Below are 12,019 nucleotides of genomic sequence, written 5' to 3'. Positions count from 1 at the left end.
GTATGCTGTGAGGTAGGAATACAACTATTTTTTGGCAGGTGCATATCCGGTTGTCCCAGCACCATTTGTTGGAAGACCATTTTTTCTTCCATTGAATTGTCTTGGCTTCCTTTTCAAAAAATTTAATTCACCATAAGTGTAAGGGCTTATTTCTAGACCTCAATTCTATTACATTAATTTATAAGTCTATCCTTGTGCCAATACCATATAGTCTTGATTCCTGAAGCTTTGTTAGAAATTTTGAAATAAGGAAGTGTGAGTCTTCTAACTTTCTTCTTGTTTAAGATTATTTTGCCTGTTCTGGATCCCTTCCATTTCCATGTGAATTTTAGAATTGGCTTGTCAATTTCTGCAAAAACACCAGCTAGAATTTTGATAAGTATTGTATTGAATCCATAGACCAGTTTGGACAGTGAAAGTGAGGTTGCTCAGTTGTGTCCAACTCTTTGCGACCCCGTGGACTGTAGCCCACCAGGCTCCTCCATCCATGGGATTCTCCAGGCAAGAATACTGGAGTGGGTTGCCATTTCCTTCTCCAGGGGCTCTTCCTGACCCAGGGATCGAACCCAGGTCCCCCGCATTGCAGGCAGATGCTTTAACCTCTAAGCCACCAGGGAAACCCACAGTACTACCACATTAATATCAGTTCTTTGATCTGTGAACATAGAATGTCTTTCTACTTATTTAGATCTTCTTTATTGTCCTTTAACAGCATACTGTCGTACAAGACTTGCCCTTCTTTCGTTAAATTTATTCCTAAGCATTTTATTCTTTTTGTGATTTATAAATAAACTGGTTTTTTTTTCATTTGGATTGTTTATTGCTGTGTATTGAAACACAATTGATTTCAGTACCTTGATCTTGTATCCTACAACTCGCTGAGCTCATTTATTCATTCTAATAGCTTTCTGGTGGATTCCTTAGGATACAAAATCATGTCATCTGTGACTAGAGATAGTTATACTTCTTCCTTTCTAATCTGGATGACTTGCATTTCTTTTTCTTGCCTAATTGCCCTGGCTGGAAGCTCCAGCACAATGTTACCTGAAAGTGACAAGAGCAGACAGCTTTGTCTTGTTTCTTATCTTAGGGGGAAAGTTTTCAGTCGTTCACCATTAAGTATAATGTTCAGTTCAGTTCAGTTCAATCGCTCAGTCATGTCCAACTCTTTGTGATCCCATGAATTGCAGCATGCCAGGCCTCCCTGTCCATCACCAACTCCCGGAGTGCACCCAAACTCTTATCCATTGAGTCGATGATGCCATCCAGCCATCTCATCCTCTGTCGTCCCCTTCTCCTCCTGCCCCCAATCTCTCCCAGCATCAGAGTCTTTTCCAATGAGTCAACTCTTCACATTAGGTGGCCAAAGTACTGGAGTTTCAGCTTTAGCATCAGTCCTTCCAAAGAACACCCAGGACTGATCTCCTTTAGAATGGACTGGCTGGATCTCCTTGCAGTCCAAGGGACTCTCATGAGTCTTCTCCAACACCACAGTTCAAAAGCATCAATTCTTTGGCGCTCAGCTTTCTTCACAGTCCAACTTTCACATCCATACATGACCACTGGAAAAACCATAGCCTTGACTAGATGGACCTTTGTTGGCAAAGTAATATCTCTGCTTTTGAATATGCTATCTAGGTTGGTCATAACTTTCCTTCCAAGGAGTAAGCGTCTTTTAATTTCATGGCTGCAGTCACCATCTGCAGTGATTTTGGAGCCCCAAAAAATAAAGTCTGACACTGTTTCCACTGTTTCCCCATCTATTTCCCATGAAGTGATGGGACCAGATGCCATAGTCTTCGTTTTCTGAGGTTGAGCTTTAAGCCAACTTTTTCACTCTCCTCTTTCACTTTCATCAAGAGGCTTTTTAGTTCCTCTTCACTTTCTGCCATAAGGGTGGTGTCATCCTCATATCTGAAGTTATTGATATTTCTCCCGGCAATCTTGACTCCAGCTTGTGCTTCTTCCAGCCCAGCGTTTCTCATGATGTACTCTGCATATAAGTTAAATAAGCAGGGTGACAATATACAGCCTAGATGTACTCCTTTTCCTATTTGGAACCAGTCTATTGTTCCATGTCCAGTTCTAACTGTTGCTTCCTGACCTGCATATAGGTTTCTCAAGAGGCAGGTCAGGTGGTCTGATATTCCCATCTCTTTCAGAATTTTCCACAGTTTATTGTGATCCACACAGTCAAAGGCTGTACAAAAAAGATCTTCATGACCAAGATAATCACGATGGTGTGATCACTCACCTAGAGCCAGACATCCTGGAATGTGAAGTCAAATGGGCCTTGGAAAGCATCACTACGAACAAAGCTAGTGGAGGTGATGGAATTCCAGTTGAGCTATTTCAAATCCTGGAAGATGATGCTGTGAAAGTGCTGCACTCAGTATGGCAGCAAATTTGGAAAACTCAGCAGTGGGCACAGGACTGGAAAAGGTCAGTCTTCATTCCAATCCCAAAGAAAGGCAATGCCAAAGAATGCTCAAACTACCGCACAGTTGCACCCATCTCACATGCTAGTAAAGTAACGCTCAAATTTCTCTAAGCCAGGCTTCAGCATTACGTGAACTGTGAACTTCCAGATGTTCAAGCTGGTTTTAGAAAAGGCAGAGGAACCAGAGATCAAATTGCCAACATCCACTGAATCATGGAAAAAAGCAAGATAGTTCCTGAAAATCATCTATTTCTGCTTTATTGACTATGCCGAAGTATGACATTATCTGTGTTTTTTCCTACATGCCCTGTTTCACATTGAAGATGTTCCCCCCTCCACCATTTATTTCTACTATTCTTGTAATCTTTCACATATTTGAAATTATGTTTAAAAAAGTTAAAGTGAAAAAATATGTATGTGTTCCAATCCATGAACATAGCATATATTCTATTGTTATTTTTATCTTTCCTTCAATGTCTTCTCAAGTGATTGCAAATTTCTAAATAATGGTCTTACATGTCATTTTTTTGTATTTACTGCTACATAGATATTTTATGCTATTGTAAACAGTATCTTTCTTTTATTTATAAATTCTGTCCCTGCTTATTTTTACTTATTTACATCCAGAAACTGTGCCAAATTTTCTTATTAATTTGAATAATTTATCTGCAGAATCTTCAAGCTTTTTACATAAACTGTCATAGCATCTGCAAAGAATTTCTAAATCTTCTTTTTCAATTTGGATTGCCCTACGGCACTGGCCAGGAACTCAAGTACAATGTCAAATGGAATTAGCCAGTAGCGTTTATCTTGTATCTGACTTCAAACGTAATGCTTTCAACATTTCACAATTCAGTAATTTGGTTTTTAGCTCTTTTACCCATATATCTCTAGATGCACATTTCTCTTCATTTATTCTGCAAGTAGTTTCTAAGCCCTCTTTAATTTGTAGTTTGAGGTACCCGCCACCAGTTTTTGGAAAGTTCTCAGCCATTAGGTCTTTTAATGCTGATCATGTCCCCTTCCTTCTCTCCTCTTCTAATTATCCATTTGTTTAGCTCTGTATCCTGTCTCTCTTTCCCTCTTTTTTTAGTTTCCATCTCTTTTTCTTTCCCCAGTTTATTCTGCCTAGTTCCTTCTGACTTACCTTCCAGTCCACTGATACTCTCTTTAGCTATACATAGTCTGCTCTTATGCCCATCCATTTGTTTATTACTTTTGGTTACTGTCATTTTTAGTTCTAGAATTTTTAAGTAGCTCTTTTTATAGCTGCAGTTCCGTGCCATAATTATCAATATTGTTAATTATATCTTTGAACAGTGTATGCTTAGCTATTTTCAAGTTTATATTTGATCATTTGAATATCTGGAGTCACAATCCATGATGCCATGAAAACTGAAGCTCAAGGTCACCAGGATCCACAAATGTTCTCAAGACTGGCCTCAGCATCCTATTTCCGTCTCTGAATTTCTGTCTTGATTGAATTTTTGGACTCTGGGATTCCTTACTCTTTTACCATCTAATTGGTTCATTTAAAAGGATGATTTTTTAGATCTTTTATTCAGTGACTTTAGTGATTTTCATCAGAAAGGTCACACAGAGCATCTAGTTTATAATGCTGAAAACAATTTTAAAGATCACAAACCTTGCATGTACTCTGTCATAAAAATGGCTTCCTTCTTGGTATTCTGATTGCAAAAATCTGGATAAATTCATCTAAGATGAATTTCTCTTTTTCTCATTCTTGATTTTTTGTTAAGGGGTAGCAGTAGTAGTTTAGTCACTAAGTTGTGTCCAGCTCTTGAGATGCCATGAACAGTAGCCCGCCAGGCTCCTCTGTCCATGGGATTCTCCAGGCAAGAATACTCGAGGAATAGCCTTGTGTTTTTCTTTAATAGATAGTTTTGCAGTAATAATAATGATGATAATAACAACGTCATCAAATGGCTGTCTCCACGCTAGGTAATAACAGAGACCACATCAGTTAGCATTTAGGTTCAGTTACACATACAAGAAAAAAACTTAATTGTGGCTTAACCAAGGGAGACATTTATTTGTCTTGTGCATTAATGAAGTCCAGAGGTAAAACACTCATGACTAGTATGGATATTTCACAAAATCACTAACAATCAAGAATCCTTCCAGATCATTCCAACCCCCTAAAGTGTGGCCTTCATTGACTTTATCCAAGATGGCAGCCAGAGCACCAGCCATAGCACCAGACAGAGATAAGGAAGAAAATAGAGAAAAGGGTGAACAAGGAGAACACCAGCACCTCTGAAAAGAATTTCCCAGAAGGAAAGCTAATTAATTAATTAATCTCATTGTAAAAGAGGCTCAGAACACTCAATTGTAAAAGAGGCTCAGAAGTGTAGTCTTATCCTCAGACAGTCATGGGCCCAGCTAAAGATCGGTCACCACAGAAGCAACCAGCAGTCTCTACCATAATTGCTACATCCAAAAAGCCAACTAGGAGGTGCAAGAATTATAGAATCAGGAAATCACCATTCATAACTTAAAATAATGGCCCTAGATGGAGATCATCAATGCCTGCTGAAACTGCTGGGTGGACATTTGCTGTATCAGGTTGACCCCACCTGCACCTACCAGTCCATCTTGACTTTGAAAGTGGTCAACTAGACAAGATGTGTCTCCTGGCGAAGGATGTGAAGTGCTCAGCCCAACCGGATGTGTCATCTCACCAACAAAATTTAACCTGAATCTGATCACACGTCTTGCTCTACCTACCAGTTTATAGGAAATACAGGAGACAAACAACACAGTAGACACAAGGATGCCATCATCAGCCACATCTAGGCTGTGAGGAATGCTTCAGGATGGACTTGTTTTTTACAAGATCTTATAAGACATGAGAGGTGAATCAACTGTCTGTTAGGTAATCACCTTGCTGGTGCTCAAATCTAAACAAACTAGTTATGAGAAGCCCTTTCAGACAAAGAAAGTGTATATTAAGTGACATTAAGGACTATTTCTAATATCGATCATTAGGTGTGATCATGATATGTGGGGTTGTTTTTAGAAGCCAGTATCTGTTTTTAGAAGCCAGGATCTGTTAGAAATCCATAGGTATGTCTTTATGTGTGAAATGATGTGAAGTCTACCATTTATTTTCAAATGATCCAAACTAGAAACGATGTGAGATCTTGGAACAGAAAAGAACATGAGTATAAAAACTGGTGAAATCTACATTAAGTCTGGAGCTTAGTTACTGGTATTGTAATAATGTTCATTTCTTGGTTTTGACAAACGTATCTTGGGAAGGCCAGGTATTAACATTAGGAGAAGCTAGGTAGGTGAGGGGAACCCAGAAGCTTCTGTTCTATCATTGCAACTTCGTGTAAAATTATCCCAGGGCTTCCCAAGTGGTTCAGTGGTATAGAATCCACCTGCCAAGCAGGAGATGCAAATTTGATCCCTGAGTCTGGAAGATCCCCCTGGAGAAGGAAATGGCAACCCACTCCAGTATTCTTGCCTGGAAAATTCCATGGACAGAGGAGATTGGTGAGCTATAGTCCATGGAATTGCAAGAGAGTTGGACTCAACTTGGCAACTAAACAACAACAAAATTATTTCACAGTCAAAAGCTCACTTTGTGAGGACCCTCCTACACTGTAGGTAGAAATGTAAGTTGGTGCAGTCCCTATGTAAAACAGTAGGGAGATTCCTTGAAACACTAAAAATAGAGCTGCCGTATGATCCAGCAATCTCACCCCTGCACATATATCCAGAGAAAATTATAATTCAAAAATATATATGTACCCCTATGTTCATAGCACCACTATTCGCAATAGCCAAGACATGAAAGCAAGCTAAATGTCCATCAACAGATGAAGGCATAAGGAAGACATGGCACATGTATCCAATGCAACATTACTGAGTCATAAAAAAGAAAGAAATACTGCCATTTGCAGTAAGACAGATGCAACTAGAGATGATCATACCAAGCAAAGTAAGTCAGAAAGACAAAGACAAATCCCATATGATATCACTTATGTGTGGAATCTACAATATGACAGAAATAAACTTATCTATGAAACAGAAATGACCTTATCTATGAAACAGAAACAGAGTCACAGACATAGAGAACAGACTGTTGGTTGCCAAGGGGGAGAGCGATGGGGAAGGAATGGAATGGGGTATGGGATTACCAGATGCAAACTAGTACACCTAGGATGGATAAACAAGTTTCCACTGTACAGCCCGAGGAACTATATTCAGCATCCTGTGATAAACCAGAATGGAAAAGAGCATGAAAAAGAATATGTGTGTGTGTGTTTATAACTGAGTCAGTTTGCTCTACAGCAGAAATTAACACAGAACTGGGGAGGGGGGCCTTGGCCTCCTGCCTGTTTTTTTGCAACTTCCTGTGAATCTAATTATTTTGAAATAATAAACTCCAAAAAACACTCCAGGAAAAGAAAAATAAGGGTCAAAAGGAAAAATCCAAGCCAGTTGTTGATAACTGTTGACACTGGCTGGTCAGTCCCCAGGGCCTCATTAACGATTCTCTCCACCTTTGCTTAATGGCTGATATTTTCCGCAATAAACAGTTTTCTTAAGAGTCACTGCTAAACCAATGTCTGTTGAATGAATACTTGAAGGATTAATGAATAACCACAGTCAAAACCTGCGGTTCTATAGATCATGGAAGCAAGACCCAGGGAGGCCTTCTCAAGGCCACATGGAATCACAGTCCTTCTGATCTCCAATCACATTCTCTTAAAATATATTTTTTTTAAACTTTACATAAGCAGTATGTAAGCACATGCTTGTTTTTTTTTTAAAGGAGGGGGAAATTGACCATAAACTGAGGGCTGCAGCATGGGGGGCTTCCCTGGGAGATGGCAAAGAGAGACCCAGGGTGCCCACTGTGCCCAGGGACAGGGCCACGGGCAGCCAGATGGCCAGTCAGAGGGCTCTGCCATGAGAGGTTTTCTTCAAGATGAAATCACTTGAATGCCTGGTGTGTTTGAACGTCTTGAGAGAACATTTACACACCGGGACGAGTCTCGGGTTGAATTAGTGATAAGTGCATGGGAAGCTAAGCAAACAGTCAGCCAGAGGACAATTATTAACTCCTGGGAAAACAAAATGCTGTGCAGAGGAGAAAAGTAACCATGGCTTGCTTGGCTTAACGGTGAATGGCATTTACGTGGCTGCATAATTTTCAAGGCTGGGGGGATAGGAGTGGGGGTGGAGAGCTGAACCCTTGTCCTACAGAGAAACCTGGAAGCATGGGGTAGGGGGGTGAGGGGCTGCAAGGGCAGAGGTCAGGGGATCCTCGTGAGCCAAGGTTTGGGGGCAGGATGGAGGGAGGCCTTCAAGAAGGTTCTCAAGGTACAGTTGGGCCCACTGCCCAAATGCTTCTTCCTTCCCCCCACCCTGGCCATCCTCGTGACCCACATGGCCCTCGCTCCCCACCCCCAAGCCCTCCAGATGGCCTGTCCTTGCTCCCCTGTGAGGCCAGCCCCTCCACAGGGGCCCTGGGCCCCTCCCCACTGGCCTGCTCTCTGTCATGCACTGAGCACGTGCCCAGCTGCAAACACATCAGCCCCTCTGGGGATGAAACTCCCATCTGGCTACGTGCTGGACAGCGGCTAGGGTGGCCACCCCCCCACCCCCGCCGCCACAGAGCTGCCAGGAGGCCTCGTCCTCCACCCTGGCTGGGAGGACCCAGGAACCCTCCCGCAAATCACTGCCCTCAGAAGCAGAGAGGGCAACACACTGTGGGTCTGATGGGGTGAATGGTGCGCCCCCCCCCCGCCAGCAACCCTGAGACACAGGTCCACATCCTGGCCCTATGAATGTGGCCCTATTGGACAAAGATGTGATGAGGTTAGGCTCTGGAGATGAGAACATTCTGGTAACATTCGTTACCCCTTCGTGGGACCCTGAGGGCAGCCCCAGGACACTCCTCCTGGGGAGACAGGGGTGTGGGGAAGAGCCCCTCTAAGCACCAGGAGGGTGATAGCTGATGCTCCCGACCACGGGCAAGGGCTGGCGGCCATCACTCGGTGAGCATGCTGGACCCAGCAAGGTGCCCAGGTCGTTCCCCCGACAGTGAAGGTTGGGCAACTGGGACTCAACACATGGGAACCCCGCCAGCCATCACCCCCCAGCCCCAAGCCTTCCGCCCATTTGATGGCCACCTACCCAGTGTCTACTGACACTGCTCTGGCCAAGGCCCTCCATGTCACAAAAGCTGGTGACTTCGACCCTTTGCTTTCTTTCCACAATGACCCTCCTCCCTACAGGCCTGATGGCCCATCGACCTGTCTGCTTGTCTGTCTGCAGCCTCAGCTCTGTGTTCCCTGTCCTTGATGAGGGGCAGGGGAGTGGTGGAGACCCAGGGCAGCCAGGCAGGCCGGTTCTCTGAGGCCTCCTTGGGTTTACATGCCAAGATGAGAACAGTGCAAAAACGGTACTGTGGGCAAGAGTGAAGGCTGTAGTCAAGAGAGACACTGGACACAGAAGGAGAGGATGGCCCCAGGGGCTCCCCCATGGGGCTGGGGGCTGCAAGGGACAGTGTGTTAGCCTGAACCCAGCCTCACAGCTGCTAGGCCACTGCCACCCAGGGCCCAGCCGTCACTAGAAGGGACCTGGCACAGCCATGCTGGCTCCAAGGGGCTCTGGGAGGGTGCCTGGGCTCAGGTTTCCCCTGAGCTTTGGGAAACTTGCCTTTCATCTGAGTCACCATCTGCCTGCCCTGCTTGAATATCAGCACCTCAACAATAGTTGCTTGGCTTTGTTGCCTGTTCTATCAGCTCCTAGCACAGTATGTGACATGCCAGAGGTACTTCACTATTTTTTGAATGAATGAATGAATGAATGAAGAAGCCCATCACACCCTACAAGAGCAGGGAGGAGAGGGTGTTCAAAACCATGAAGCCTGGCCCCTGGGTACACATCACCAAAGCCCTCTTCTAGGTCCTTGCTGTCCGTGGATCCAGGTATCCTCCCCACAGTCAAATCTCGAACCACCTGCCTGGGGCCACTGGCCTCTGAGTTAATGCTCACCAGACATGGAGGCCTGGCTAGTCAAGGCTATGGTTTCTCCAGTAGTCATGTATGGATGTGAGAGTTGGACCCTAAAGACAGCTGGGTGAGGTGAGGTAAGGTGAGGTGAATTCACTCAGTCGTGTCCGACTCTTTGAGATGCCATGGACTGTAACCTACTAGGTTTCTCCATCCATGGGATTCTCCAGGCAAGAATACTGAAGTGGATTGCCATTTCCTTCTCCAGGGGATCTTCCCGACCCAGGGATCAAACCCGGGTGAGCACCAAAAAATTGATACTTTTGAACTGTGGTGTTGGATAAGACTCTTGAGAGTTCTTTGGACTGCAAGGAGATCCAACCAGTCCCTCCTAAAGGAAATCAATCCTGAATGTTCATTGGAAGGACTGATACTGAAGCTTAAGCTCCAATACTTTGGCCATCTGATGCAAAGAACTGAGTCACTGGAAAAGACCCTGATGCTGGGAAAGAGTGAAGGCAGGAGGAGAAGGGGGTGATAGAGGACGAGATGGTTGGATGGCATCACCGACTTGATGGACATGAGTTTGAGTAAACTCTGGGAGACCTGGCATGCTGCAGTCCATGGGGTAGCAAAGAGTTGGACATGACTGAGTGACTGAACTGAACTGACGCATGGAGGCTGCAGGCCAAAGGGCCATGACCGTTACAGGCTGGTGGTCCAGAGGGACAGGAAAGAGCAGGGGTGAAGAGGAGCTGGAGGGGAGGGGCAGAGGGAGGTTGCCCCAGGCCTCCCTCTCTCCATACTGTCTCCCCTTGTCTGAGGCTAGCCCAGGATGGTCAGTCAAGGGAGCTGAGGCCCTGGGGAGGGAGCACTGGGGGCACTGACTGAGCTCAGCAGCAGGTCCTTGGGACACCACTAGGGAAGGAACCTAGAGAAAGGGTCCAGGGTGAAGCTAAGATATCGGTGGGAAATGGGCAAGCCCCTCAAGAAGGAGAGCGTGGGCCGGCCATGGAGGCCAGGCCCAAGGAGGCCATGGGCCAATTTTGCCGGGAGCAGGAAGTGGATGTTGGTGCCACGTTGGCTGGTGGCAAAAAGGAGGGCAGAGGTTCTGCTGATGCACCAGCCAGCATCAGACAGGGGTGTCCTGCCCTTATTGTGGCTGGAGCTAGGGGCTGCAGGCAGCCCACTGGGGTGTCCTCAGCTGGGCTGGGTGGCGACTCAGCAGCCTTGAGTTCACAGATCAACCCCTTGTCCCCCAGGGGACCAGCTCAGAGCTGGTGAATGCACGAGGTGGCTGCCAGGGCTGCATCAGGAAAGAAGGGTCCTGGGGTGGGAGCTGGCCTATATGGCCATCTCCCTGGGGGTTTGCAACACAAGGAGGCAGGATCACCAGAAGAGAGAGAATGTGCATCAACTCAGCACAAAGGTCAGGTGTGACTGGAGCTTGAGCCTCAGGGGTGGGCTGGACCGAGGAGCCGGGCTCACCCGGGTCTCTGCCCATCCCTGTCCGTGACCCACTGTCCCCGGCCCAATCTGGCAGCCAACCCACTGATCCGTGGACCAAACCACCCGCCCACCATCTCAAGGGGATGCAAAGACATCTTGCCCCCCTTGTAGGGATCTGTCAGGCTGCATGGTGCCCAGCTCCCCTTGCCCACCTCTGGAAGAGTATAGAGAACCAGAAGCTGGCATAAGAGGGGGCAAGAGGAAGGTTTGGCGAGAGGCCACTAGCTAAAGGGTCCAGCCCCAAGGACAGGTATGTCTGTCGGCTTTTCGCCCAGCAGAGGCAAGAGTTGTGTGTGTGTGTGTGTGTGTGTGTGTGTGTGTGTGTGTGTGTGTACACACATGCATGTGTGCATGCAGGCAGCTGTACAGGGGAGGTGAGGCAGTATCCAGGAGCTCGCACTCACACTGTGAACGTGTGGGTGCATGTACTGTGACTTCAGGCAAAAGTGTGTGGGAGGGGTGGGAGTGATCAAGGCCCAAAAATGTGTGTGTGTGTGTGTCCCAGAGGCTCTGGGAGACAAGCTGGCATCTGGGAAGCAGCCTTGGGCTCTTGAACAAAAGAGAGGGGGCAGTCTTGGGCATTGCCTTCCCCAGAGTCCCCTTCTCTGATGTGGCAGCTGTGTGGCTCTGCACATTTGGTTCTTCTATGCCTCCAGCTTCATCTTTACCCCAAGTAGACACACCATACGTGCCACAGGGAGTCTTTCTGAGTCCTTGAAGAGGTGCAGCATTTTCCTCCCTCCCTGTCTTGCCCATGCTGTTCCAGCCTGGTACCACTTTCTTCCCTGCTCCACCCAGTGGACTCCTACTGCAAGACTAGGGTCCAGGGCCCCCCTTCTACAGAGCTTTCCCTGTTCTTTCCCAGCCTGTGTATTTTGTTGAACACTTGTTGAAGGCAGTCCACTTCCTCCTGGTTTCTCTGCTGCCGTGTCAGTAACTATGCCCAGACCTAGATTATCCCTGGAAACCAATCGAATCAGCTCATTCATTTATTCCACAGGCATTTATTAGATGCCAACTAAATTATGCTTTCTCCCTAAAGATAAGCTCTTAACTAACATAACTAATTATCAA

This window comes from Capra hircus, unplaced genomic scaffold (genome assembly GCF_001704415.2).
Source record: "Capra hircus breed San Clemente unplaced genomic scaffold, ASM170441v1, whole genome shotgun sequence".
NCBI classification, from domain to species: Eukaryota; Metazoa; Chordata; class Mammalia; order Artiodactyla; family Bovidae; genus Capra; species Capra hircus.
Note: the sequence above shows the minus strand (reverse complement) of the source record.